The following is a 27071-nucleotide window of genomic DNA, read 5'->3' on the forward strand; positions in this document are numbered from 1 at the left end:
CACGAGCTCTTAACCTCCTAGTTCTTAATAAGGCAAATAATGTTCACCTGCACTACCTGAGCTGTTCCAGCCATGGAAAACAGCACAAAGTAGAAGGGAGGAATTCCTCCTCCTCCTCTTGATGCAGATCAAGCCCCGCTGTGCATTGTCTCCTGAATTGCCACCAGCAACTGGTGGCTAGAGTGTATCTGCAAGTCCCCATGGTGAACTTGCGCATTTTTAGAGATTCAGTTGGGCTTTCAGAAACTCTGTACAAATGTAGTGAGCCGAAGTTGCACTGTAATTCCAGAGTTACCAGCAGGCTACAAAGTTGAACAAGTAACTGACCTCCTTTCTTCCCCTGCTGCCTGTTTTAAACGGCATGTTCGACGTGGCATGAAGAATAACTAGCAGCATTCAAAATAGTAGAGAGTTTAGTAAAAGTAGGAAGTCCCCATACTGTCTGTCCGGCACATGAGCAAGGAATACAAACAGAAGTCGGATTTCACCTGGTGATCACTGCGTGCATGCACTAGTTGATCTCATGCTAAGTCAGGCTCTTTAACGTGGAAGTTGCTGTGTTTTATAAGCGTCCCATTACCTTGGAGTCTTTGTCCAAGCATCCAGTCCTTGGTCTGCTCTATGGGGATTCTGCACAGCTCAAATATAAGGTCTTCAGGATGTTATAAATAGCATTTTGGGAACAAACTTTGCACAGGTCTCTTCCCAAAGATAACTTCAGCCTGCTATATTTCTCTCAACCCACATTTTCCAAAAACCGCTGAACTAGCTCTCTTTTTGCAGAATCTCGGGCTGAAGGTGCTCCAGTGCAAACACAACAGGCAAGAGATGCTGCATTCTTCCTGTGCACTTGCTGATCCCCCCCCTCCCTTTCACCCTTCCACCATTTCACTTTTGCATCTGCCACCATCCATCATATCGGGAAGATTCTGCCTGTGCCCCATTTCACAAGTTCCCCGAAGCATATTTTCTCCCCATGGCAGCGAGTATGACCGCCACTGCACCCATAGATCTACAGTTAACACATTCCTTGTTGCCTGGTCAGTGCAAGAAAGCACTGGTAAGGGGGGGGGGGTTTCTCGGGTTCAAACCCCTCCCATTGCATGTACGAAGCTCCACCCCCCTCATTTGTCGGTTTTTTATTTTCAGTGTTTTTTTCGGTTTTTGGCCTGCAGGGGGTGCAGTTTTTAAGCTAGCAGCACCAACGTTTCAGGGATGTTTTGGGAGACTCTCTTGATGAGTCTAGCCAAGTTTGGTGAATTTTAGTTTAGGGAGTCCAAAGTTATGGACTCCCAAAGGGGGTGCCCCATCCCCCATTGTTTCCAATGGGAGCTAATAGAAGATGGGGGCTACACATTTGGGAGTCCATAACTTTGGACCCCCTGAACCAAACTTCACCAGACCTGGGAGGTATCATCAGGAGAGTCTCTTAGGAGAGAGGTATCATCAGGAGAGTCTCATTAGGAGAGTTGCCTAAAGATACTCTAAAAGTTTGGTGCTGCTAGCTTAACAATTGCACCCCTGACAGCAGGCACACCCCAAATTTCCCCAGATTCTCCTTTTAAATCAGAAATCTGGCATGGATTTAAAGGAGAATCTGAGGTCCCCAGTTTAAACACTGAAAGTGATGCTGTTTCATGATGGGGGAGCATCTGCCCCAAAACAGCATCACTTTCAATGTTGTTTTAACTGGGGACCCAAGATTCTCCCTTTAAGGTTGATTTAAAAGGAGAATTTGGGCTCTCTAGTTTAAACACCATTGAAAGTGATGCTGTTTGGGGTGGATTCCAGCATCACAGCGGCCACCCAGATTTTGCACTGGGCTCCATTTTCCCTAGCTACGCTTCTGCCCAGAGGGGAGGGCAGAAGGAACTGCCAGCTGCCGGCTGGGAGCCCAGTTGGTGGGGGGGCAGGTGAGGGTGGGGCAGGGGAGTCTGCTGTCCCTGGCCTCAGAGAGCTGCTTTTATAAGCACTGAGGCCGGGGGCTGGGCTTGTGGAGGCATGGCCATGCCCCCAGGCATGGGTGGGGGCATGGCCCCACTCCTGACCTCCCCATAAAAATCTATACCTACATCCCTGCAAGAAAGTCCCTTTTTCTCTTTTTTTTTTAAAAAAAACTTTTTTGTGTTGAACATGTGAAGTTATGCAGGTGCAACCAATCGGTCTGCAGGAAAACTGACATAGCTGCCAGGGTTCATTTCTGTATGCCTTCACACTTATGCATGTGTCTTTGAGAGAGAGAGAGAGAGAGAGAGAGAGAGAGAGAGAGAATTGTTTTCATATGAAAGTGCAAAAAATCCCAAATTGTTTCCATGGGCTCGAATCACTTTCTGAATGCATAGGGGGCACACATGAGAACAGAAAAAAGGGAAATGGGTTCGTTTATGACAACTGCAACTCATTATAAATATGCTATGCGGAATCCACTTACGTTGCAATAGTGGGCATCAAGATGGACCTCTGATGGGAGAGCACCTTTTTACAGAAGTTGTCAGCTCAGCTGGACCTGTGAAAAATGGCCCCCTCTCCCTCCAAGCCTAGAGATTTCACTCCTTCTATTTCCCTACTCCCTCCATAGGTCCAAGAATCTTTTCCTGAAATCTCTAGGAAGATACAATCTAGTCCCCCTTCAAAATCTATGTGTTGCTGTTAGATATCAGTTTCCAGCCAAGAGGTGAGCTGGCATTCATTGTCTGGCCAGGATAACCATTAGCATTTCCTAAACTTTGATCGTTGGTGCTTGGATGATACTTGGGAGCAAGTGACCCCATTTGAGAAAAAAAACTTTCCAACTCAAGATGGGTTTTGCGTCAAGCGCAAAGCCTGAATTCCAATGCATTTCTGCGCAAAGAGAGTATGTTTTGGCCTGCAGAGTTATGAGTTAACACACAGTTCATATTTTGAAGTTATAGTTCTGCTGTACAACAATAATAGGAATAAGATTTTTTTTTAAAAAAAATGATAGTGATCCCTTCAAACACTGAAGATTGCTTTCGTTCACATGGATAGCATACATTAAGGTTTGGGTAAACATTTAAAGTAATATTAATGGCCTGTCAAAAATGTAGAGATTAGGGAGAACTGTTTAAAACTAATTTGCAGATGGTACCATGCACCAAGTAAGTCAGCTAAATTGTTCCCAAGCTGTACAGAACTGTGTTGGAGATGCCAGAAATATAGAGGCTCTTATCTTCATGGTAATTCTGCAAAAAAGTATTGGATCATCATTTAGAAGAAGATAAAAAACATCATAAGCAAAAATGCCAAGTGTATACCACTGGGTTTTAATGACAACCAGATGTCCAAAAATATGTGGTACTTAGTCTAACATTTGCCTGCAGCTACAAGAGTGTTAATTGCAAAGAATTAGAAGCTATGTATGCTACTAAACTTTGGCCGATTTTGCATACCTGTCTGTTGGCATGGGGAATGCCCCGTTGCAATGGGGAGTTTTGCACTGCTCCTGGTGCTGCAGCGAGGCTGCCACATTTCTGCTCCGGAGCCGCTCCGCAGTATTGACTTTGCTCCACACACTTCCTGAACTGCAAAGGTTGAGGTCCTTTTGAAATGCCCCTTTGTTACTCCAGAGCAGGGGTGGGCAATTATTTTTTTCCATTGGGCCGCATAAGAAACAGAAAATATTGTGGAGGGCCGGGCCAAAAGGCAAGGGGGCGAGGCGCTTTTGAAAGCCCCGCAGAAGCCGGCAGCGAAGGCAACCGGCTTCTGTGGGGCTTTCAAAGGCGCCTCACTCCCCAGCAAGGCAGGGGGGCCAGTCAGGGTCATCCGGCGGGCCGGATGTGGCCCGCAGGCCGTATAATGCCCAGGTCTGCTCCAGAGGCTTCCACCAATGTGCAAAATTCCTCTGTACCAGAACCAGGGCCAGTTTTCCTGCCTCGTCACTCTGGCCCACCCCACCAATGGACAGGTGCTGAGAAGCGGCACCCCCCCCCCTTGCAATGAAAAAATAAACTGAGGAAGAAACCTTGGGTAGAAAAGCAACGTGTGCAGGCGCTGCAAATGGGAGGGTGGCAAGGATTTTAGATTTAGATTTTAGAGAGAGGGGATGGAGGACGGCGATCCCATCGCACACACAGGGTTTTAGATGGTGGGGGTGAGGGATTCTCAGTGTCTGTTTTATGTTCGGAGTCATTTAAATAAAATAGTGAAAGTGAGTGGGGGGGGGAATGCGGAAAGATTCAGCCAATCCGAATGCAGGAAATGAAGTCTGCCTGTGTGTGCGTGAAAGAGACTGCAGAAGAGTTTGTGATGCTTAAGCGGAGCTTATGGAAAAGCCCTGAGCTTGTGGGGAACCATTTGAGGTTTCCCTCACTGGCCCTGACTCAAGCGAAGGAAAGAGCCAGGCAGCGCGCACACACACACACACACACACACACACACACACACACACACACACACACACACACACACTGCTTGTAGTTCCTTAGTGCTGCCTGGCTCTTTCCTTTGCTCGAGTCAGGGCCAGTAAGGGAAGCCCTGATGTACTATATCAGACCTGGGCATTATACGGCCCGGGGGCCACATCCGGCACGCTGGATGACCCTGACTGGCCCCTCTGCCTTGTTGGGGAGCGAGGCGTCTTTGAAAGCCCCGCAGAAGCCGGTTGCCTTGGCTGCCGGCTTCTGCAGGGCTTTCAAAAGCTCCTCGCCCCCCTGCCTTTTGGCTCGGCCCTCCACAATATTTTCTGTTTCTTATGCGGCCCCATGGAAAAAATAATTGCCCACCCCTGTACTATATAATGTACTACATAAAATTATGCACGCTGTGTGTGTATACATATATTTATGTGTGTCTGTGTGTACACACACACACACACACACGTAGTATATAAATATGTGTGTGTGTGTGTGTGTGTGGTATACACACATACACACACACATACAGAGGAAGGAAACCTTCTAGGTTTTTAGTGCATGTTTTAAAAGGAAATACCTATGGATTAATAATTTCAATTTTAGAATAAGATGATGAATAAGAAAAGGTTTGAAAAGAAAAAAACAGCAGTTTTTCATTTTAATAGAAACATATGACTCGGAGCAACTGATGGATTGTTTCATATATACATTTTTTTTCTAATAAGGCCACTATGGTGCCTTAATTAAATTTTAGAGGATGTTAACGTCCTGATTCAGCTCTTTTATAAGCAGTCTCCTAACCAAAAAAAGATTGCCTTCAACAGACAGCCTAACTAGGGAGTCTTGTAGGCATTTTCAAGACCAGTTATTAACACCATTTCTCAATGCACTACATAAAATTATGCATGCTGACGGTTTGCCCGACTCTTGGTCATATGCTAAAACAACACTGTTTGGGAAGCATCTCTCAAGACCAGAGTCATACAGACAAATTTCACTTCCAAAATCGAATTTTATATGTGAATCATTCTCTTAGAGAAGTGTAGTATTGATAACCACCACAACAAAACTGGGTTTACTGAGGATAAAGGACATCTAATAACATATAAATGGCAATTAATACTAGTGAAATTAGTGATTTCAGAAATGTGGGGTCATGCCACATGCCCAGGGCAGCTCTGATGAAGCTGTTGATCCCATTATTGTATTTTAGTGGTGTTAGGTTCTGTGGCTACAACTACAATATAGCATTGCAACACGAGGTTTAACAGGCTGCCTGAATCCCAAATGTCCTTCCCGGCTCCCCCTTGCTACCCTTCCCCCCGGGGGGTGGGCTTCAACCAGATGACATGACCCCTTCCCCCAATCCCTCGCTACCCATCCCCCAGGGTGAGTGGGCCTCGATCAGATGATGGGCCCCCTCCCCCTTCCCCCCAGGGTTGGTGGGCCATGACCAGATGGTGGGCCCATACCCCCCTCCCCAACCTTCCCTCCAGGGTGGGAGAGCAATGCATTCACCCAATAGGCACTTTTCTCCTACTCTGGCTCTTTGGCTCCTCCTCAGGTTTTGTAATTTTAAGAACGGGCTTTTGCACACTTTCTGCTTGCCTCAAAGCACTTTGCTTTGCAGTGGGGTTCTCCCCTGGTTTTCTGCTTACACGAGAGGTGCCCCTCCTGCAGAAGTGACCTGGCTGAGGCATTCCCTTCATGGTGCAGGCCCTTGGGCTGGAGCGCTCACTCAGGCAGCCATTGTCTGGTCCTTTCAGCAGAGACAAACTGGTCCAAACAACTGCATTCATTGGTGGGGAAGGCACCACTCACAGCCATCAATTTCAGCCGACCTGCAGGAACTGGGAATGGAAACCAATGGTGCCACCTAATGGGGCCCAACTAAATCACACAGTTCCATTTTATACATCTACACACAATAAACGGGCCACACTTGCGGAGTCCTTTTGCCCACACTCTATCAATTTTAAGAAAGTCCTTTTCTTATTTAAAGTGCTTCTGCGAGTCCAACAGGGGCAAAAGTTTAAATCCTGCGTGCCTTGTTGTTTTCCTGCAAATCCATTTGGGGAGGCTGCCTGCCCCAGCCCCATCTTTATTCTCCTAGTATCTTTGGTCTATCCAGAGCTCAATAGACTCTTGCTGCAGTATTAGACCTGCAGTGTTTGTTTGTTTTTAAAAGCCCTTCTGATTTTTCATAAACGGTGGCCAGAAGAGTAGGAAAAACTGCTGCTGGGTGAGCTGGGGAAGGCAAGGAGGAGAAACAAAACCCGGAGAAAGAATTATGCTTCCTGTTCAGCTGTTTTGCTTCACAGGGAAAAGTTACGTTTTGCCAGCGTTTGGAAACAGCACAGTTTCTCTGCTGTGTTCTGTGGTGGCTTTGGAAAGGGCAAACAAAAAATGTGTAAAGTATATATATGGAAAAGGAAAGGTACAGTTGTTGCGAAGCAGAACAACCGTGCATAAATGACTTAAGTCTCTAGTCACTTCCTTTGTGGAGATATGCCTTTTCCCTTAAATATCTGTGACAGATGGTGGTAGAGGCTTACGTTAAAAGCAGAAAGAAATCTGGAGATTCAGAAAACCTGGCAAACCTATACCAAAGGTATATCAATATCAAAAATGAAGCCACTCATCTTCAGGGCGGGAAGGGGGAGAGACTGGACTGATCATAAAGTCAGTCTAAACATCACACCGTGGGCTGCAATTGGGTGGGACAAAGAAAACCAATGGAAATATTATGCACTAGTCAAAACTGGCTTTTAGAACAAAACCAGGGTAAAAATGGTCTGAAAAATCCCAGGAAAAAACCCTCTGGAAAAACAAACCAACAAGAAGAACCAAAAACTGAAAGCACAAAAATGCGTGCAGAAAACAAGATAACAGAAGCCGTAGAATGACAGAACCAGTAAAAAGCCCACATGGAAAACCCCTGAGTGATGCACAAAATCTTGGGCAGGTAGACTTGCACTAATTCTGCTTACATTTTTGGGTATTCATTGCTGGATCCAAGCTTTTGTGCAGCCCCAGTTTGAATTTGTTTGCTTGTTTGAAATAGTTAGAAACCCAGCCATATATGACATCAAATTAAAGGAGCAGCAGTGTAAACCAAGAGAGAAACCTCTAGAATGCCTCATCAGCAGATAAAATATTTACAGCCTAAAAACCATAATACAGCAGCACATAATAATGAATTGAAAATAGATGTTGAGACTTAGAGTACAGAGCTAAAAGAAAAAAAAATCAGACAGGAGAGGAAATGAGAGAAATAGCAACATTCAATCACCTAAAAGCCCCAAAAAACTTTTTTTTAAAGTCTTGTCTGGTGCCTGAATGACATTTGATTTGGTACAAGGTGTCAGTCAGTCAGTCAGTCAGTCAGTCAGTCAGTCAGTCAGTCAGTCAGTCAGTCAGTGTCTGGTACAAGATGAAACGTTATGAGCCGTGGATACCACAGTTTGGGCACCAAAACTATCTTGGGTTTTTTTAAAAAAGAGTGGGTCATGCGCTCATGCCATAGCCACTGTTTTCAGAAAGGGGATCTGAATCAAAGCAATTAATCTAAATAGCAGTTAGCACCAATTAACCAAAGCAACAGGACTGAAAGGATGAAGGGAAATGTAATTTTAAGGGAGCAAAGCAGAGGGGAGAAAAATCCAAAATAATTTACCAGTTAAAAAAAATGAACGTAACTGAGGACAGTGTACTGAGTGCTCATCACCATATTTATTTAAATTAATTTATCAGCAAGTGTAGCCAGTAGCATCTGGTCCTTCAACACAGAGCAAAACAAAGAAAATAAATAGAAAGAGCAACTGAAACTGAGAGGGAAGGGATGAAAAAGAGATAATTCATGGTGTGTTGAACTCTCTTGTCAAAGAATATCAACTACATCCTGAGCAGGTTCAGAGATTAAACCATATTTCCACCAACCAAATTCAACATCCCCTACAGAAAAGGTACATGGATATAAGAGAGCCAAAAAAAACCCCGGAATGTGCCAAATGGTAATTGTTCCAATTCTGGCATGAATTGTAGACACTCCACTCAGCCTATGTATTGGCAGTTCCCACATAAGACATTGTTTCAGGCACCAGAGTCTGAACCAGATGGGCACCTCAACTACAAGGAGCCAACAGAGGCATGCAAAACAATAACTTCCTGCTATATCAGTGGTGATGAACCTTTGGCACTCCAGATGTTATGGACCACAATTCCCATCAGCCCCTTCCAGCATGGCTAATTGGCCTTGCTGGCAGGGGCTGATGGGAATTGTAGTCCATAACATCTGGAGTGCCAAAGGTTCACCACCACGGTGCTATATTATCTTAAGGGAGGCCACAACATGAATTAATGTCTGACCCTTCATTCCACCTTTGAACCATAGTAAGGCACAACTAATCTACAGCCGTACTGTGCAGTAACTCCTCAAAATGCTGCCTTACTCAACGGTGTCTCATTAAGGTAAGGAAAGCTGAATCAATTACTAGAACAGGGGATTCAGCTGAGTGAGACCCTCCAAGAGTCACAATGGCAAGGAAGTCAACTGTTTGGAGGGTGAAAAGTACCCGGGTGAACAATAAGTCAATCAACCAATTGCACATTAAATCTAACGCAGCGTGCAAAAACCAATTTTGGCTAAACGTATAGTATCTATTTTCTGCAAGGGGAATGTTTTACAAAAATAACGAAGATGTTTCCCACATTCCCTTCCCTTCCCTTCCCGCCACCTGAACCTAGACCCCTAAATCCCCACAATATACTATAAAGATCTCCTCCAAGGAAAAACAGATGGATGATATACGAGGACTGATTAGGGGTTGGTATGAATTGGCATCCTGTGCCTATTAAATTTCCATATGACATGTTTCAGCAATGCATTGTTGCTGATCACACCATTTACCTGGTGCTGCCTTATTTCTACCTTCTGCCTGCTTCTGAAATAGCTGAAAGCTACCTAGGATCGGTGAGCTCCTTCTGCAACCCACCTGTCACAGACTGACTGTCAGGAATGGACAGAAGACAGGGTACAGCTGATAGATATTTACTGCAAGTCAAACACAGGTCAGAAATGTCTCTTAAGGCACCTGACAAGCCCAAGTGGGTGGGGGAAAGGATAGTGCAGGAAAACAGAGGATCTGCCTTGCACTCCTCCCCCTGTGGCAAGCGGGACAGGGCATCTGCCAAATGGTTGGTTTTGCCCGGGAAAAAATGAACTGTAAAACGAAAGCGCGCGAAAAAGTCCGCTCAGCGGATCTGTTTGGCAGAAAGCCGGCCCGGGGAGCAGAGAGCAGCCAGGTTTTTATGATCAGTCCAGACCTCAAAGGGGTGCTCCACTCCCTCTAAGAAATGCCTCCATACAGTAAGAGCGACCTTGATAGCACAGGTTTCCTTATCACCAACAGTCCAATTAAGTTCAGCACCCAAAAACTTGCGGGAGAGATACACACAGGGGTGGAGGTGACCATCCGAACCCTGCTGAAAGAAGGCAGCCCCCAAAACCTTGTCCGAAGCATCCACATGTACTACAAAAGGCAAAGAGGGGTCAGGGTGAGCGAGAACAGGTTCAGAAGTGAAAGCAGCCTTCAGGGAATCAAAAGCAGTCTGGCAAGCGGAACTCCAAACCAAAAGAGCCCCAGGGCAGGAAGCTGAGGACCCTTCTCCTCGGTAAGTAAGAGATCAGTCAAAGGGAGAGCCAAGGAGGAAAAGTGAGGTATAAAGTCATGGTAGAAATTGGCAAAGCCCAGAAAAGACTGGAGTTGCTTACAAGTCCGAGGAGGGGGCCATGCCATTACATCAGCAACCTTGGCAGGGTCCATTTCCAAACCAGCGGCAGAGACGCGGTAGCCCAAAAAATCCAGTTGTGGCTTGTGAAATTCACACTTAGAGAGCTTTACAAACAGGGAATTTGCCAGTAAACGGGACAACACTTTGTGGACCAAAGCGATATGAGATTCCTTGTCACAGGAATAAATCAGAACATCATCCAAATAAACAACTCCTTTGAACAAGTCATCCAAAATCCCATTGATCAGACTCTGAAACATGGTGGGAGCCCCGGAGAGCTCAAAAGGCATGAATAAACTTATACCCCCTTTTGGGGGTCCATAACTTTGGACCCCCTGAACCAACCTTCACAAAACCTGGGTGGTATCAGCAGGAGACTATCCTTATGATACCACCTAGGTTTAGTGAAGTTTGGTTGAGAGGGTCCAAAGTTATGGACCTTCAAAAGGGTAGCCCATCTACCATTAGCTCCCATTGCAAACAATGGGGGATGGAGCACCCCTTTTGGGGGTCCATAACTTTGGACCCCCTGAACCAACCTTCACCAAACCTGGGTGATATCAGCAGGAGACTATCCTTATGATACCACCTAGGTTTAGTGAAGTTTGATTCAGAGGGTCCAAAGTTATGGACCATCAAAATGATAGCCCCATCTACTATTAGCTCCCATTGGAAACAGTGGAGGATGGGGTCACCCCCTTTGGGGGTCCATAACTTTGGACCCCCTGAACCAAATGTCACCAAACTTGGCTGGTATCATCAGGAGAGTCACCTGACGATTTTGGTGCCTGAAATTTTGGTGCCACTAGCCCAGGGGTAGGGAACCTGCGGCTCTCCAGATGTTCAGGAACTACAATTCCCATCAGCCCCTACCAGCATGGCCAATTGGCCATGCTGACAGAGGCTGATGGGAATTGTAGTTCCTGAACATCTGGAGAGCCGCAGGTTCCCTACCCCTGCGCTAGCCTAAAAACTGCCCGCCCTGCAGGCCAAAATTAAAAAAATAAAGTAAAAATACAGAAAGCCACCAACGAACCTGCAATTTTTGCACCCACCACAAGGTGGTGCCCGGGGCACTTGTCCCTGGGTGTCCCCATGGTAGCTACGCCTGTGGTGGGGTACAGCGCTATGGAGTCCTCTAGCCAAAACAGTAATCTTCTCCCAGGGAAACTGTAATTCCATGGGATCTCCAGGTCCCACGTAGAGGTTGACATCCCCAGATTGACCCAATATAGCCAGCCTCACAACACTGGGGATTTGAATCTAGATCTCTCAGATCACAGTTCAGCTTTCTAACCTGCACCATGAGGGCTTAAACACGACGCCTAGAGCCCTATCTAACAGGCAGCCCCATCCAAACCTGGAGGCCACCCTGCTGCCTCCAAGAGGGCTTGTTGGCAGCTTGGAGAACTTGGAAAAGGCCTGAGACCCACCTGCCACTGACAAGTCCCACAGGGCTTATAGGACTAACACCACTGGATTCTGCAATGGTGGTGCTGCCGGACAGGTAAGTGTCCTGGGGAGGGCAAACACACTGATGCAAGTGTAACCCCTAACTGTGGGTTCTGTGGGGCAGAACCTGGAATGAGTTTGCAACAACAAATTTTAAAAACAAAATGGTTTCCTTTCTTAACATATGACATCAACCATCAACATTTAACGTCACACTTCAAGGTCCTGTACAGGTTTCATTTCAAGTCCTTCTGATATTGCCAAGTTACAGTCTTCTGATATTGCCAAGTCCAATTCTTCCTGCAAGTGGGTTGGCTCCTGAAGACTCCAAGGGCTTGGTGAACAGGATTCAACATGATGAAGGTTTCCAGGAGAACTCTCACCCATTACAAACACAAAAAACCCTTCACAAGGTGTTAAGGGCTTATACCAATCAAGGTCCGAGTCTGGTAGCCTTGTCTCCTCCAAACTACATGAGCTCTGCAGCCTCTTGCTGCTTTTAGTCTCCACCCCTTTCTGGGTCAACCCATTCTGAGCATGGGGGCCGCACCACTCCCTAGTATCCTTCGATCTCCTCCCCCCACCCGCTGCCCATAGGGCTGAAAGAAGTATACGTATCCAATAACTGAAAACCACTTACAACTTTTCTTAAACCAGGCAGAATCTTTGTAAAGCTGTTTAACCACTGTTTCAAAAAGAAGCATTCTTCGAAGCTGCAGGTGTATTAATTCCTCCAAAGAAGCACATTTGCTCTCCTTCGGTGGCTTTCTGTCTCTGTTCTTCCATTGGTTGTCCAGGACAAAGGTTTTTTTTATAAAACAAAACAAAACCCAACTTACTTGCTAATGAAAAGCATACGTCGATACCAAAGGGTAGAAAAATCTTAATGGTGTTGATGTTAATTCCTCAGTAATCCTACTTCATTATCTTAAGCAAATAAATCTCTGAAAAAGATTGCCTTATTAAAAGCAAATTAGAAAAGAGCATGTCATCTGGGCAGAGACCGCTTTCTTTTCAAATGCAATCAGCTCGGCTATATATAAATAGCCTGCTTTATCAAAATGTTCAGAGGAAGCCATTTCGCACAGACTTTCAAAAGATGCATATATCACTTTGATTTCGAGAAACTCTAGTGTGAAATATCGACATGACTTTATTCTGCTTCCTATATGGCCCATGGTGTGAAAATATGCCTGCACTGCTAAGCCAGACCTACATAAGCAGAAAATGCCAGATTTGCTGAACACGAGCCTCATTTATTTTAAGTGCAGCCCAGTCAACCTTTAAGTACTTTTAATCCTCACTGATTTCAAGGTAAGTACATGTTTATATATCTCCTACAGAAATCTACAAGGTGTTAACTTGCTCTGTATTGTCCAGTTTGTGCACAAGCCATCTCATAGCAGTCCAGAAATGTGCAAAACAGCCAATGGTTAACTTGTCAGGCACTGTTACGTTTTTATTCCAAATTTCCCTCAAGGAATTTAGGATGGCAAACCTGCCTCTTCCTTCCCCTTTATATCCTCACAACAACTCTGTGAAGTAGGCTGGGCTAAGAGAGATTGAATGGCCTATGATCATGCACTAAGTGTCATGGAAGAAGGTGGATCTGAAAATGCCCCCCCCCAATTATATAACACTTAGGCTCCTTCTACACAAACCTTTTAAACCATTTTGAGGCAGGAAATGAAAGGTTTCCTTTGAGGAGTTGCACATGGTGTTTCCCCCCCCCCCAACCATTCTGAAAACATTTTATTTCCAGCCTCAAAATGCTTTAGCAAAGACACTGTCGCTGTGGCTCCACTGACTCTCTTACCCATGTCCTCCTAGAGTGCCAAATAAATGCAGATGCGTGTCTCAGATTAATCCACCCTTTATTAGTGGGGAGGAAAATTTCTAACACTACTGTTGCCATACATTTTCTTCTTGGAGATTACAATACTTATGCAACACATATGGTAGCTCTATACCTGACAACCATTTTAAAGTGCTAATTTATTCCCATTTTATTACTTTTAACTGTTTTTAAATATATATATATATTATACCAGTACACTAAACCAAATTGGTTCATTATTATTTGGCACAGAATCAAATTTTAAATATCAAATATGATACATAAAACAAACGTAGAACTTCTTAGGCAGGTATCTTCTCCAATCTGTCTAATATTCGGCATGGTAGGATACCTATTGCTGTATTATCTTGCTTTTAACTTGCTAAACAGATCTATTTTTATTGCAATTTTATATTAGATTGTATTTTTACATTGATGTGTAGGGGTATTTATTGTCATTTGCTCTGGCTATTTCTTTAAAAAAAATCTGAAATGATTTGAATCCCTTGAAGTCAACCGTCAAGTTATGTGGACTATTTCCTTGCTACTGAACTATACTTGAGACTGCAGAATGTGTCTGTGTAAATCCTGATCTATCTATGCCTATTAAAGGTTAATAAAGATAAAGATAAAAATCCCCTTTAGCTTGAGACATGTTCAAAGTGTTTTCAAAAAGCTTTAGCCTGAAACGTTTTCAAAACTTGTCGTGCGATCTAATTACGTTTTCTGTGACTCTGTGCAGTTCCCAAACTTTGTCCTTGGTGCCATTTTGTCACATTGCTGAGCCCGTTCTGTCCCCCCTCTCCTGTTTATTTTCATCATTTCTGTGTTGTTGTTTTTTTTTAATTTTGGAAGGTAAAATCTTCAAAGCATCAATTATGCAAGCTACAGGAAATCGCAGCAAGAAGCACTGAAGCACTGATTCAACACATAACTCAAAAAAGGGGGGAACCCCTCCCAGCAGCCGTAAATCATTTTTTTGGGGGGGGGGGTGAATGAGGATAAACATCGTGGCGGGGATGGGGACCCACAGAATGTTTTACAAATATTTTAGGTGATTTGTGCAGAAAGGACCTTAAACTAATGGCCCGGAGCCAGGAACCGGGATGACCCTGACTGAAATCCCAAATGCCAACTGCCCTGAACTTACGGGATGACTTTAAACTATGCTCCCCACACCGCACTCTCCAGGGATAATACTGTCCTATGCGACTGTTGTCCCCTGATTTGGGTAGCCCAGGCTAGTCTGATCTTATCAGATCTCAGAAGCTAAGCAGAATAGACCCTGGCTAGTATTTGGGAGGAGGCTCCAAGGAATACCAGGTTGTGATGTAGGAGAAGGCAATAGCAAACCATCTTTGAACATCTTGTGCCTGGAAAATCTTGTGGTTTTACCATAAGCCAGCTCTGACTTGTTGGCACAAAATAGAACTGTTGCAAGGGTTCGAAAAACAATATATGTTCATGACTGTAAACATCCAGACATATGGCAATTACTATAGCACAGTCATGGCGAACCTTTCCGAGATCAAGTGCCCAAATTGCAACCAAAAACCCCCTTATTTATCACAAAGTACCAACACGGCAATTTAACCTGAATACTGAGATTTTAATTTAGAAAAAAACGGTTGGCTCCGAGACACACATTGCTCAGGAGTAAGCTTAGTGAAGCAACCGTGCAATGCTTCAAATGGGTGAATCATGATCCTAGGAGGGTTTACTCAGAAGCAAGCCCCATTGCCAGCAACCAAGCTTACTCCAAGGAAAAGGATAATGTCCAGGCCAGCCTAGATGTGTGTGTGGTGGGGGTGGGGGGTGATTTTCCGTCCCTCTCCCACATGATGAACTCTGTGTGCGAGTGCCCACAGAGAGGGCTTTGAGTGCCATCTCTGGCACCAGTTCCATAGGTTCACCACCACTGCTATAGCAACACAGCCACATCCCCATTAAGCAAAGGAGAAATCCATAACTGTTAAAATATAGGGAAAAGACCAGCCCTGAATATGCCCTGTACCTTTAAAAAGGGGTATGCCTTTGACAGCTTTCTAGAATTAAAGTTAAATGCTGCATTGCAGGCATCTCTAGGGAGTGTGTGCCACACCTATGACACTACTGCAACGGTAACTGTCCATGCCCCTCTGTCACAAGGCACAAGACAATGTAATTGAGGTCCTTTTTAGGTGTAGCAGATCTTGACATTCCGTGGCTTTTGTAAAACAGAGGATGAAGAATGCTGAACTTTGTGCATGTATTATGTGCTATCCAGTTGCTCCCATCTTATGGCAACCCTGTGAATTTATGACCTCCAAAATGGCCTACCACTAATAGCCTTGCTCAGACCTTGCAAACTGAAGCCATGATTTCCCTGACCGAGTCAATCCATCGCATGTTGCATCTTCCTTTTTTCATGCTGCCGTCAACTTTTTTCCTGGCACTAATGTCTTTTCAGGTGACTCTCATCTGGAGCAGCAGTGGCGTAGGAGGCTAAGAGTTCGTGTATCTAATCTGGAGGAACCGGGTTTGATTCCCAGCTCTGCTGCCTGAGCTGTGGAGGCTTATCTGGGGAATTCAGATTAGCCTGTAGACCCCCACACACCCCAGCTGGGTGACCTTGGGCTAGTCACAGCTTTTCGGAGCTCTCTCAGCCCCACCTACCTCACAGGGTGTTTGTTGTGAGGGGGGAAGGGGAAGGAGATTGTAAGCCCCTTTGAGTCTCCTGCAGAAGAGAAAGGGGGGATATAAATCCAAATTCTTCCTCCTCCTCCTCCTCCTCCTCCTCCTCCTCCTCCTCCTCCTCATAATGTGACCCAAGTATAGCTTCAGTCATTTTGGCTTCTAGGGACAGTTCAGACTTGATTTGATCTTTTATGGCTGCCCTCCCCAGTCTAAATCTCCTTCTAATTTCTTAGTTGCAATGTGGTTTTGGGTTGACGATGGAGCCAAAGAATAAAAAAGTCTTTAACGATTTCAGTTTTTTCATTGTCAACCTTAAAGTTGCATAATTCCCCAGGAGGGAGATTACTTTTGCCTCCTCAGTATTCAGCTGTAATCCTGCTTTGGCCCTTTCTGCTTTGACCTTCATTGGTAGTTGTTTCAAGTCTTTGCTCTTTTCTGCCAGTAATGTGGCATCATCTGCATATCTCAAATTGTTCATGTTCCGCCAATTTTCACTCTGCCTTTAGCTAAATTTAATTCAGTTTTCCTGGACAGATAGACTGAAGAGATAGACTGAAGAGATAGGGATTGATTGAAGAGATATAGATTAAAGCAATAGTCCCAAACTGATGATCCATGCAATGGTTATGTCTAGATTGGATTGCTGCAACTTGCTCTATGCAAGTTGGGCTTGCTTTGGAAGTGCCAACTGGTCCAGATTGTGGCAAAACGAGTCCTTACTGGGACCCCTTGTTGGGCACATATAAAATCTGTGATCCGCCAGCTGCATTGACTCTAGGTAGAGGACCAAATCAAGTTCAAGGTTTTGGTGTTGACCTTCAAAGCCTAAATGATCTGGGGCCATCATTTCTGCAGAACTGCTTTCCAATGGATGCTGCAATCAGCAAATAACAATCTACTGGTAGTCCCTGGCCCAAAAGATACCCAACTTTATTGAGGATGAATGTGTCATCCTAAACAAGTTGGCACTCTTCTAAGCCCAGAGACTTTAAAAGGCTTTAACTCTACCTAGGAGGCTGTTGTGGTCTGACCTGGATGGTCCAGGTTAGCTCGATCGCATCAGATTTTAGAAGCAAAGCAGGGTCAGTTTTGATTAGTACCTGGATGGAAGACAACCATGAAATACAAGGGTCACTTTGCAGAGGAAGGCACCAGCAAACCACTTCTGCTATTCTCTTGCCTTGAAATCCCTACTGAGTTGGCTGTGACTTAGGCCCTTTCCGCACGGGCGGAATATGGCGGCCTGGGGACGGCAAAAACGCCGTCCCCAGGCCGCCATTCGCACAGGGGGCGCAGTTGCAGCGCCGCCGCGCCGCCCTTGCGCCGCCTGACCAGCGCCAAGCTGGCGTTTCCAGAGTGCGCTGGGAAGCGCACTTTCTTGGAAACGCTGGCTGGAAGCCGCTGCCATGCGAACGGCAGCAGCTTCCAGACGCTTCCCCCCCACTCCCTCCCTCCACTTACCTGCTCTCTGGCTGGTGCGTCGCTGAGGCCTGGGGACACGCCCCCCTGCTCTGCAATGCTGAAGCAGGCGCGCAGGGCAGGGGAGGCGTGTCCCCAGGCACCGGCGACGCGCCGGAGGGCTGGAGAGCAGGTAAGTCCACCGGGCGACGGCGCCCAGCGGCACCGTCTTCCCAGTTCTTTCTGGGACCGTGCATGCGGACGGTGCCGGCAGCGTCGGGTCGGCGTCAGTAATGCCGACCCAAGCCCTTCCTCCTCCGTGCGGAAAGGGCCTTAGTTAGTACTTTACAGAAGAAGAACAGTTGGGATTCATACCCTGCCTTTCTCTCCTGTAAGGTGTTTCAGAGCAGCTTACAAACTCCTTCCCTTCCTCTCCCCACAACAGACACTTGTGATACATGTGGGGTTGAGAGAGTTTGGAGAGAACCGTAACTAGCCCAAGGTCACCTAACAGGAAGAGTGAGGAATCTTCATGTGGAAGAGTGAGGAATCAAGTCCAGTTTACCAGATAAGAGTCTACCACTCATTTATAGGAAATGGGAAATCAAACCTCATTCTTCAGATCAAAATCCACTGCTCTTAACTATTACCGCACACTGGCTCTCATACAGGATTCCATTATCAACCTCTTCCCTTCCACAGGCAGATTGCTTGCACGGATACTATGGGTAGGCAAGGCGTGTCATCTCTTGTTTCCTGGGGTCTGCCCGTAGCACAAAAAGCCTGATCTATGTGAACAGCACTTGTTAACATTCTCTGATTTTGGAACCTGTAAGGCACTCTGGTTGCCTCTAATGGCCAAGGACGTAGTTCTGTTTCTACTGCAAAGCCTTTTAACATTTAAGCAAGTTTCCCTCCCAGAAGGCAATTGGGCAAATCCAGCAGACCAGTAATAGTATAAGATCATATCTAGTAATGTGACATTTCCTTGTCAGGTTTAATTCTAGTAACTATTGCTGAAGAATCAGTCGAAAGAGCTTTCTTTAATGCATCTGCTTTCAGGGACCTTGTGTCCCAAACCAGGGTTTGAATAATATGGAAATGAACAGTGTATCTCCACAGATAAAGCTTAGGGGAGATAAAGGCAGTGTGGAGGGGGTTGCAGCTGGCTACAAACTCCACTTTATTATGAGAGTTTCTGCATCTCCTTAGAGGAATACAGTTGGTGTTTTAATGCTGTACATATAAAGAGTTCAAGACGAGAACAAACCAGGGATTTAGTGGATTAATGGGATAACAAATACCAAGAAAAAAGGGGGGGGCACAGAAATTCCTCTTAAAAACAAAAACACAATCAGTCGCTGGAGATTTCTTAAGACTGTCCTGATTTCCAATCAGCTTCCAAGTAAATTTGTCTCCCTGAAGTCTTTAACAGCTGATGCTTGTATAATTTTGCATTTTCTCCACCTCATCAGAGGACTAATTCATATATTACCACAGCAGTGCCAAAATGGATTGAGGTACTGCATCGCTTTAGTAAAATCTGGAAGAAATAATGAATATATTAGGTAGAGGAAGGGTGTTGGTTGTTCCCCACCATTATATCATCCTGCTATCATCTGACACAGGATGGAAACATAGATCAAATGTGTACTTCTTAATATGTGAAACAATTGCTGATTACGGATGGGGTTCCAGGGTGCTCTGGGTGACCACTGAGAGTTGAAATGCATCAGGGAAAGATTTCTTGTCCCAACATACGCCCTCTTGCCCTGCAGACAGTGAGAGCACTTCTAGCGGACAAGGGCTGGCAGAGGGCTTGTTGGTTCTTTGTGTTGGGGTTGTGGGTTTCTGTTGGAGTCTTTGCTTTGACATTGGCTTCGGGTCTTGGGTTGTACTTTGGCTTGGATTCTCTAATTTGAAATTTGTTGTGTTAGGCTTGTCCTGTGCTTCTACCAGGATTTCCTGATTTGGCATCGGTTTTTCATGCTTGTGGGTTCTTTTTCCATTGGGAATCTTTTGGCTAGTGGTTGCTTCACTTGCTCTTGAGTGTTTGGTTACTCTTTGCCCTGGAGAAAGCTTTGAATTTTCCCTCCATAAGAAAAAAATCAGGATAGTTGGAGGCACCTTGTTCAGGGGTTCATAGAACTTTTAGACTTGAAAAAAGTCTATTTACTATCCAGCCTTTTGGGGAAATCTAATTTACTTGAAAGTACCTCTTGGTCTAATTTACTTGAAAGTTAGCAGACAGGCACCAACTCTGGTGCCATTAGTTTTATAAACAGCCCTTCCACCAACCTGCAAAGATTCTCCATAGGGAATAATAGAGCCAAATAATACCGGAATCCTCCCAAAACCTGGATCTGAATATTAAATTGGAAATTGGATCCTGGATACCCAGGAATACCCTTTTTCCCCTCCCAAGATGCATATTTCTGATAGTCACCTTCAATGCAGGCAAATCCTTTCTCCCCTTGAATTTTTCTCCAGCTCAAAATTTATTCCAAACCACATGAGAATTCTTCTTACCTGCTTTCCTGGTTTTAACATCTATGCCAGAGGCTCTCCAGGTGTCTCCGGAGCAGCTAGCTTGCTGGATGCTGCAAAATAGATTGCCCATTTCCTAAAATACCCAGGAGAAGACGGTGAAAAGATCTGCTCTATGTTTTTTTGAAGCTTTTCTTTCATAGGATTTTATTCTGTGCAGCTTATCCAATACTTTCATTTTTTAAAAAAATGCTTTTCCTAGTCCATGTTCTTCTAGAGCAGAATAAAAGTTATTAGCATGCCAGATGGGGCCAGGGAAGAGCTCCTGATATTTTTCATTGCTCAAAAGCCGCTCTCTTTAAAGAAACAGTTGGAAATGACCACAATTGTATGGGGACTCCCTGTTAGTGACTGTTTCTTGCCTCCAAAATTCCTCCTTTGGTAGATAGAATTCTCTCACTTTACTAGTAATAGTATTCTCTTACTTTACTAGTGATAGTATTAGAAGCCCAGCGGACGGTCCTGGCCTGAGATGTTCCCCCTCGGTCCGGTTCGACAGGAGCGGTCACCTCTTGCCGCTGTTGCTGTTCCCAAGGGGAAGGCGTAGCTCCCTAGCTCCCTTCCCCTTCCCTTCCAGAGCCATACCCATGCGCCAAACCGCCAATCATCAGGGCTATGACAAAATAAGCATGCATTAACATTAAAAAATTAGGGAGAGGTGGGTGGGCAAATCGTAAGCCGACGAGCACATGGCCTGGGAAAAAGGAGGGGAAGCCGCTTTAAAGTCTCGCTCGCCCCTCCTTTCCTCCGGTGACGCTAGCCCTTCTCTAGCATGGCCCCTTCTCCCTTCCGCCCCTCCATTAATGGGGGGGGCATCACTGGCCTCGCTCCTCCCCATCCCAAGCAGCAATCACGCCACGTGGTGATTTACAATTGTCTTTCCCATTAAAATCCAAGCCTTGCATTTTCCCCTTCAAACACATTTCTGCAAACAGTTATTCTTGCGTTTTGCTGCAGAAGAAATCCACTCTCCCCTAAGGAGCCTTCAGATTTCACAGTTAAATCTTGTAAGGTAAATTGGCAACCAGGTGATGGGGGGGGGAACAGGCAACAGCTCTTAAAGGCTCAGCTGCAGCTCAGCAGTTGGAGGTTTGGGGCAGTTGGAGTTGCCCAGTATGTGCGAGCCAGTTCAGCAGTCAGAAGTGTCATTTGAACCACTCCCAAAGCGTGTGTGTGCACGGCAACTGGCTGGGAGTGAGTCATCGCCACCTGACTAGAGCTTGCTCAATAATATATTATGATAATTTGCAGTCTCAATCTGAATTACCCCCCCCCCTCCCCAGGGAGTTCCCTGATCACTTCAGTTCATTCTGGGTGATGCACTTGTGACTCTTCTTTACTTCTCTGCAGACAGAAGAGAGAAGACTTTATTTCAACCAAAGAAACACACCAGGGGAGCCGAGCTCTATTTCCTGGCTCAGCAAGCAACTGATGGATGCTGACTGGGCACAACAGATGTAGAGCAATTAATTTCTTTGCCACATTATGACCAGATGTGTATATAAGCTTATAGCTAATCCAGAGATACAGTGCAACCAGGATAATAGTTTAAAAGCAGTTTTGTTTGAACAGCCAATTGGAATTGATCTGTGCCAACTTTGTGAAAGGAATTACAATATCACGTAGAAACATCTGATTCAGACAGCACATTTGATGGTGGAGGTGCCTATAAAGTGGCAATTGTGATTTAGAGGTGCTAAAACTTCACTTTTCCTGTTTTCAAGCATATTTTTGTCTGCTACATTGATAGAAGTCTCATTTCATGATGAACATATTGAGATATGGCATCCAGCTCAGACTTAACATAAATGTGGTTTTGAATTTGGCTAAATTTATACAGACAGCAGTGGAGAAGAGAACTGGGTCAGAAAGGGCTGAGTGAGCTCTGGTTTTCTTTGTAGAGGGCTTTTCTCAAAGCAACATCTTTTTAAACAATGTGTTTTTAACAGTAGTTTTACTAAATAAGAACAGTAAAGGATATAGAAAGCTTAAGGGGGAGGCACTGACTTAAAATCAATATTTGAATATCTAAACAAAATTAGATATGAAGGCAGGAAGCCAGCAGGGGGATGGGGGCTTTCCAGTGTTTTGCACTGAGTGTCACATGTATGACTATCTGCCACTAGGACAGAAGTCGTGGGTGTGCCCTCACTGCAATGAGCTCCTGGCACTCAAGGAACATGTGCGTTGTCTTGAAGCCAAGGTGGCAGACCTGGCGAAGCTGAGAAAGGCAGAGAGGGCAACAAACGAGGCTTTCAGAGACCTAACAGCCGGGTCCCACTCCCAAGGTGACATCTCTTCAGATGTCATGGAGAATGAGAGTTTGGGGGATGGAGGGTGCCAGTCTGAGATGGTGGAAGATGCTCCCTTAGATGGGATCCCTTCCTTAGCTGGTGATCAGATATCCTCTCGCACTGAGGATACCCTTCAGGGAGGTGGGGGGCTCCTCATAGTGGGTGATTCGATCATTAAGAATGTAGAGAGTTGGGTTTGTGAGAGGCGTGATGATCACATGGTGACTTGCCTGCCTGGTGCGAAAGTTGCGGATGTTACACTTTGTCTAGATAGGCTGTTAGACAGTGCTGGGTGGAGTCAGCAGTTGTGGTTCGCATTGGCACCAACGACATTGGGAAATGTAGCCAGGAGGTTCTAGAAGCTAAATTTAGGCTGCTAGGTAACAGGTTAAAGTCCAGGACCCCCAAGGTTGCATTCTCAGAAATGCTACCTGTTCCATGCACAGGGTGGGCTAGGCAAGCAGAGATACTGGGTCTCAATGCATGGATGAGAAAGTGATGTAAGGCAGAGGGTTTCAGATTTGTCAGGAACTGGGGAACCTTTTGGGACAAGGCAGGCCTGTACAAAAGGGACGGGCTTCATCTTAACCAAAGAGGAACCAGGCTGGTGGTGCTCAACATTAAAAAGGTGGCAGAAAAGCTTTTAAACTGATCCCTGGGGGAAAGCCGACAGGAGCAGAGGTGACTTCGGTTCAGAATACAGTATCCATGGGGAAGCAGACAGAAAGGGAGATTTTTCTAAATCAACCACATACAAGCGAGGAGCATAGTAATGTGATAACTGATAGTGTCTACAAAAGGCTAGAGGGCAAAACACATAAATCCCAGGTTAGGGACAGAGACAGAGTATACAGGTGTCTCTATGCTAATAGTAGAAGCCTTTGAACTAAAATGGCGGAGCTGGAGTACAGAGTTTTGAAGGAGGACATTGATATAGTGGGCATCACAGAGAAATAGTGGAATGAGGAGAACCAGTGGGATGCTGTTATCCCAGGTTACAGGCTCTACAGGAAGGATAGGACAGGGTGTATTGGGTGTGGGGTTGCCCTCTATATCAAAGAGAGCATAGTGTCAAATACAATAGACAATGCAAGGGGAGCTGATTCCCCTACAGAAGCATTATGGATATCAATACCAGGGGTGAAGGATAGTTTAATATTGGGAATATATTATCGACCCCCTAACCAAAGTGCACAAGAGGATTCTGAGATGGAAAAAGAAATTAGAGAGGCCAACAAAAGCAAAAACATAGTGGTAATGGGTGATTTTAACTATCCCCACATAAACTGGAAAAATGCATGTTCAGGTCATAGTAAGGAGAGAGCATTCCTGGATATGCTAAATGACTATGGATTAGAGCAGATGGTTGTGGAACCAATCAGGGGAGAGGTGATCCTAGATCTAATTCTATGTGGGACCCAGGACCTGGTGCGGGAAGTCAGTGTTGTTGAGCCGATAGGGAACAGCGACCACAATGCTGTCAGATTCAGTATCTCTGCTTGCAAACAAGTGACAACTACTAATGTAGTTACATTCGCCTTCAGAAAGGGAAATTTCTCAAAGATGAGGGGGATAGTGCACAGGAAGCTGAAATGGAAAATTAAGAGAGTCAAAACTATCCAAGATGCTTGGAGGTTATGTAAAAACACAGTCATAAAAGCTCAGCTGGAATGTGTTCCGCAGCTTAGGAAAGACAGCACCCAGTCCAAAAGAAAGCCACCATGGTTAACAAGGGAGGTTGAGGAAATTAACAAAAAAGATGTATTTTAGAAAATGGAAGTCCAACTTGACTGGGGAGGAATACCAGAGGGAACACAAATGGTGGCAAAAGAGAAGCAAGTTAGCTGTAAGGGAGGCAAAAAAGGATTATGAGGAATGCATGGCTGCGAACATCAAGACCAGCAACAAACAGTTCTTCAAGTACATCAAAAGTAGGAAGCCAGCTAGGGAAGCAGTAGGCCCGTTAGATGACAAAGGAACAAAAGGTGTGCTAAAAGATAACAGAGAGATTGCAGAGGAGCTAAATGTATTCTTTGCATCTGTCTTCACCCAAGAGGAGGTGAGGACAATTCCTGCACCTGAACCAAGCTTCCTAGGAGGCGAGTCTGAGGAACTAGTGACCATAGTGGTAGAAAAGGAAGAAGTTCTGGCAGCCATTGATAAACAAAATGATACCAAATCCCCTGGCCCAGATTGCATTCACCCAAGAGTTCTTAAAGAGCTCAAGCATGAAATTGCTGATCTTCTCACTTTAATATGCAACTTATCCCTGAAATCAGGCTCCATCCGTGAAGGCTGGAAGATGGCCAATGTAACACCAATTTTTAAGAAAGGATCTAGGGGGGACCCAGGAAATTACAAGCCAGTCAGTTTGACATCTGTTCCTGGTAAATTAGTAGAATCTATCATTAAAGATAAAATTATTAAACATGTAGAAAAGAAAGACCTGCTGAGAAAGAGTCAGCATGGCTTTTGCAGAGGCAAATCCTGTCTTACAAACTTACTAGAGTTCTTTGAGGGTGTAAACAGGCATGTGGATAAGGGGGAACCAGTGGACATTGTCTACTTGGATTTCCAAAAGGCTTTTGATAAAGTTCCTCACCAGAGACTATTGGGAAAGCTCAGCAATGAAGGAATAAGAGGGGAAGTCCTTCTATGGATTAAAAACTGGTTGAGGAACAGGAAGCAAAGGGTGGGTGTAAATGGGAAGTTCTCACAATGGAGAGATGTAGGGAGTGGTGTCCCCCAAAGATCCATTTTGGGACCAGTGCTCTTTCACCTATTCATAAATGACCTGGAAGTAGGGGTGGGTAGCGTGGTGGCCAAGTTTGCAGATGATACCAAATTATGTAGGGTGGTGAGAACCACAAAGGATTACGAAGAACTCCAAGCGGACCTTGATAAATTAGGTGAGTGGGCTAAGAAATGGCAAATGCAGTTCAATGTAGCAAAATATAAAGTGATGCACATAGGGGCAAAAAATCCAAACTTCACATACACGCTACAGGGGTCAGTGCTATCAGTCACGGACCAGGAAAGGGATTTGGGTGTCTTAGTTGATAGTTCCATTTGAATGTCAACTCAGTGCATGGCATCCGTGAAAAAGGCAAACTCTATGCTGGGGATAATTAGGAAAGGAATTGATAATAAAATGGCAAAGGTTGTCATGCCCTTATATAAAGCAGTGGTGCGACCGCACTTGGAGTACTGTGTTCAGTTCTGGTCGCCACATCTCAAAAAGGATATCGAAGAGATAGAAAAAGTGCAGAGAAGGGCAACGAGGATGATTTTTTTTTAATTTATTTATTGGGTTTACAAAAATTTAAAATACATAATAGTAAGTTGACAGAGAAAAAAAATACAGATAATATTGCGTAATCAGAAGCTGTCCATAAGTTCTCCCTTTCTTCAATAAGGGAATTCTACAATAAAGAAAAAGAAAGGTACAAAGACCTTTACTATTACGTGTTATTGTTTCGGGTCGCTGCTATATTAATATTAGTAGTAAACACAAAAGGATTTCACAAACAAATACAGTTAAGCCAATCATTATTGTATTTCTTCCCCACTGATACGTTATAGAGGTGAAGCAATAGATATTTTAGAACTAGAATAGAATGTTTGAAATAACTAAACAGATAACTGGTTTTAAATGTTAGACAATTAGTAATAATACAGTAGATTAGAATTAATTCTTTTTTTAAAAGATAACCATGAGTAGTTTGGGAGTTGATATATTAATCTTATACGGTAATGCTGTTGGGGAAGTCCGGGGGGGGGGGTTAACTACAGAGGGTAATTAGAAGTAGGGGAGGGGAGTATTAGTGCACTCTGTAGCAAGATAAGTTTTTAACTTGGACAGTAGCTACATAAGAATCGGCAACGAGGATGATTGAGGGACTGGAGCACCTTCCCTATGAGGAGAGGCTGCAGCGTTTTGGACTCTTTAGTTTGGAGAGGAGACGTCTGAGGGAGGATATGATTGAAGTGTATAAAATTATGCATGGGGTAGAAAATGTTGACAGAAAGAAATTTTCTCTCTTTCTCACAGTACTAGAACCAGGGGGCATTCATTGAAAATGCTGGGGGGAAGAATTAGGACTAATAAAAGGAAACAACGAGTGATTGGTGTTTGGAATATGCTGCCACAGGAGGTGGTGATGGCCACTGACCTGGATAGCTTTAAAAAGGGCTTGGACAGATTTATGGAGGAGATGTTCATCTCTGGCTACCAATCTTGATCCTCCTGGATCTGAGATTGCAAATGCCTTAACAGACCAGGTACTCAGGAGCAACAGGTGCAGAAGGCCATTGCTTTCACATCCTGCATATGAGCTCACAAAGGCACCTGGTGTGCCACTGCAAGTAGCAGAGAGATGGACTAGAACAGGGGTAGGGAACCTGCGGCTCTCCAGATGTTCAGGAACTACAATTCCCATCAGCCCCTACCAGCATGGCCAATTGGCCATGCTGAGAGAGGCTGATGGGAATTGTAGTTCCTGAACATCTGGAGAGCTGCAGGTTCCCTACCCCTGGACTAGAAGATGGACTCTGGTCTGATCCAGCTGGCTTGTTCTTATGTTCTTAATTAGATAGTGTGCACTAACAAGAGCAAACAGGCCAATTTTTAAGCACAGTTTAACAGACTGATTCGGGAATCTCTTTCAACCCAGCATACCAAGTACATATCAGTCACATTAT

The 27071-nt window shown here is 44.9% G+C and overlaps 1 protein-coding gene across 2 annotated transcripts in view; it reads right to left on the minus strand.

Moving 5' to 3' along the window:
* CDH18 (cadherin 18) overlaps positions 1–27071 on the minus strand; it is an 883209-nt gene that overhangs the window by 500465 nt on the left and 355673 nt on the right. The gene's annotated exons all lie outside the window — the stretch shown is intronic.

The sequence above is a fragment of the Sphaerodactylus townsendi genome, linkage group LG09, assembly GCF_021028975.2.
Source record: "Sphaerodactylus townsendi isolate TG3544 linkage group LG09, MPM_Stown_v2.3, whole genome shotgun sequence".
Classification (NCBI taxonomy): Eukaryota; Metazoa; Chordata; class Lepidosauria; order Squamata; family Sphaerodactylidae; genus Sphaerodactylus; species Sphaerodactylus townsendi.